The sequence below is a fragment of the Rhinolophus ferrumequinum genome, chromosome X, assembly GCF_004115265.2.
Source record: "Rhinolophus ferrumequinum isolate MPI-CBG mRhiFer1 chromosome X, mRhiFer1_v1.p, whole genome shotgun sequence".
NCBI lineage: Eukaryota > Metazoa > Chordata > Mammalia > Chiroptera > Rhinolophidae > Rhinolophus > Rhinolophus ferrumequinum.
The window spans coordinates 72,604,634-72,608,330 of NC_046284.1; the positions used below are offsets into that span (position 1 = coordinate 72,604,634).

A 3,697-nucleotide genomic window follows, 5' to 3' on the forward strand; every position below is an offset into this window, starting at 1 on the left:
ATACCATGTTTCACCGAAAATAAGACCTAGCCGGACCATCAGCTCTAATGTGTATTTTGGAGCAAAAATTAATATAAGACCTGGCATTATATTATATTATATTACATTATATTATATTAGACCCAGTCTTATATTGTAGTAAAATAAGACAGGGTCTTATATTAATTTTTGCTCCAAAAGACGCATTAGGGTGTTGGTCCAGGCAGATCTTATTTTCAGGGAAACACGGTACCATTGTCATTTTAATTTGCATTGCTCTAATGATTGATAAAGTTGAACTTCTTTTGATATGCTCCTTGGTTATTCATAAGGACAACTTTGAATTGTGTGTTAAAGTCTTACACATATTTTTACTGGATGGTGTACAATTTTATTATTGATTTTTATAAGCTATTTACATACATTTATATAATCCGGATATAAGTCTGCTTTCAGATATACGAGGTCTGACAATTAAGTTCGAGAATTCACCCTAGAAAAAATGCTACACATCTTGCTGAATATCACTATGGTCTTCTGCGAAGTACTCACCTTGGGAAGCTATGTACCAATGTCAGCACCTAGTCCACTCTTCAAAGCAATGTTGGAACTTTTTTTTTCTGGATTGGCCCTCAGAGCTGTCATCATATTACCCTTGCTATCCTGAATATCATCAAATGTCTTCCTTTCAATATTTCTTTTTTCTTTGCGTAAAGAAAGAATTCATTGTGGGGCAGATCAGGTGAGTAGGGAGGGTGTTCCAATACAGTTATTTGTTTACTGGCTAAAAACTTCCTCACAGACAGTGCTGTGTGAGCTGCTACATTGTCATGATGGAAGAGCCATGAATTGTTAGCGAAAAGTTTAGGTGGTTTAACTTTTTCATGCAGCCTTTTCAACACTTACAAAGAGTAAACTTGGTTAACTGTTTGACCAGTTGGTACAGTTTCATAGTGAATAATCCCTCTGATATTAAATAATGTTTGCAACATTGTTGCAACAAGTTCCTGAACTTAATTGTCAGACCTCATATGCACTGTAAATATTCTTTAAAATTCTTTTTTATTAAACTACTTAACTTATTTTAATGTTTCTTCACAAATGGGGAATAATACTAAAGTACAGACAAAAAATAATCATAATGCTGTGACCAACATTATAGATATGGAATTATAAATTTAAAACATTCTCTGGTTTAAACAAATAAATCTTGTAGTCAATGTAGCTCTGCAGCGTTTCTGCATCTGTGTTTCTGCATAGGGCCCGGTCTCTGTGTTCCTAACAATGCTTGCCTTTATCCATTTTTCCAGGTCATCCACGCCCGCCTCCTTTTCCTCCCATGTATTGCATCAAAGGTCCAGGGGGACCCCCAGGGCCTTCTCGTCTTCCTCCACCAAAGTCACCTCCATCCATGCCCTGTCTGCCATGGAAACCACCTCTGTCTCCACCACCTCCACTTCTGAATGTTCCACTGGGACCACCTCTGTCCATGAGGCCACCTCTTCCTCCTTGCATGCTGCGAAGGCCACCTCTGCTTTGGTCACTGCCTGAGGGAGGAAAGGGTCACAGAAGGAAGCCTTCAGGCTTCAGGGCCTTACACTGGTTGAATTCTATTTTCTAGGCAAGGTTCTGGTTTCCACACCCTGGATTGTGACACTAATAGTCTCCAGCATGGCGCTGGACATTTCTTCCTCATGAGGGGTTCCCTTGAGAACGCTGAGGCCCATTGTGTGTGTGGGGGGTGAGCCTATTCTGTCTCCTCCATGGCCTCCCATGTGATCCCTGTGCACCCCCAGGACTTCCTGGGCCTCCTGGACCTCCACGGAGTGGCAGCAGCATCCCCCAAACCCCCACATTCTGTTCATCAGAGTCTTCTTCCGAGCAAGAGAAACTTTAAGTTTGCTCCCTTGAAAATCTTTCCTGTCAAACCACTCCACAGCAGCCTTGGCAGTCAGCGGATCTTCATAGGACACTGGAGCATCACCTTTGGGCTTTCCTGTTTTCTTGTTCAAGTACATATGGATCGTGGATTGTCCACTTCTCTTGTGCATCTTAACCACTCCACACTGTTTAAAGAAATCTGCTAGATCATTCAGGGTCACATTGTCATTTAATCCTTGTGCATAAATTGCACTGTGATCAGAGTCTTCATCTGGATTGACTGATGGGCCTAGATCAAGATCTGGTCCTTCGTCTATGGGTCCACCAGGTTTATTGAAGCCACCTCACTCTCCAGTGCTCATTCCACCACGTCTTCCTCCCCGGCCACCTCTGCTCATGCCTCCATGATCAAATCCTCTTCTTCTCTTACCCCGGTTATCAGGGCTACTCATGCTCCAGTTCTCTCATGGTCCAGAAAATCCTCCAGACTCCTGCCCATAAACACCCATGCTACTGGGGTGGCTCTGTCGGAATGAACTCTGCTGCCCGTAGTTCCTGCTCTGTTGGCTATATTGACTTGGAGCCTGGCTGTAGGATCCATTTTTTTTGTGGGGGTAACTAGTGGGTGGCTGCTGTCCATAGTTGATTTGTTGACCATAGCTACTGTGCTGTCCATAGCTGGTCAGCTGCCCATAGATGTTGTGCTGAGAGTAACTGCTCTCATCATGATTAGTCAGCTGTATAGAGGAATAGATGGTAGGTGGGTAAGGATGGTGGTGCCATGACTGGCTACACAGGGTAGCTCCCAGGTACCTGTGGATAACTGTAGTTACTCTGTCCACATCCCAGGCTGGGATGGTTGTAACCCCCTGTTCTAGATTGAGGTTGACTAGTCTCAGAGGGTTTGTTACCATCCTGTAGTCTTGCAGGTGCAGTGGCTGCTGATTGTTGACCATAAGCCTGGTAAGCAGCCTGAGTGCCATATGCAGACTGAGCTGCATAGGAGGCCTGGGTGGTAGATTCCATAGCAGTGGTGGCATCATGAGCACCAGAGCTGTACCCCTGGACAGGCAGACTGTATGCCTGGGGGGCAGTTGGAATAGTATAACCTGTAGGAGGTTGTCTATAAGGAGTTGTATAAGCTGTCTGCCTATAGGTTGCAGTGGTCTGAGCCTGGGTGTACCTGACGTCAGTAGGCTGTCCATAGGTTCCATAACTTTGCTGCCCATCTGCCTGGGTGGTCTGTACATATCCTTGAGTGGGCTGGGTGGTGTAAGCCCTGCAGCCCTGCTTGGCTTTAGGTACTGTAATCCGTGGATGCCATTTTCTCTATATATAAATTCTTTATAATTTGTTTTTTCAGCTATATTGAGGAATAATTAACAAAATAAAAATAAAGTACACATGACTTGATATACATACATATTGTAAAATGATTACCACAATCAAGTCATATCCATCACCTCACTTAGCTAAATCATTGTGTGTATGTGTGTGTGTTTGTGTGAACCTAGTCTCAGCTAATTTCAAGTATGAAATGCCATATTATTAACAATAGTCTTCATTATATATTATATCCTCAGACTTTATTTTATAAAAGAAAATTTTGTATACTTTGACCCATTTTCCCCCCATCCTTTAACCACTGGCAACCAGTATTTATTTTCTATTTCTATGATATTGGCATATTTGTTCTACATATAAGTGACATCACACAGTATTTGTCTTTGTTTAACTTATTTCACCTAGTCTAATGCCCTACTGGTTCATCTATATTGTGGCAAATGGCAGGAATTCTTTATTATGGCTGGCTAATATTCCATTGCACACATATACC

The 3,697-nt window shown here is 42.5% G+C and overlaps 1 pseudogene; it reads right to left on the minus strand.

The window, feature by feature from the left end:
- Nucleotides 1–1,149: 1,149 nt before the first annotated feature.
- On the minus strand, nt 1,150–3,184 carry LOC117013875 (RNA-binding protein EWS-like; annotated as a pseudogene).
- Between the last annotated feature and the right edge of the window lie 513 nt (nt 3,185–3,697).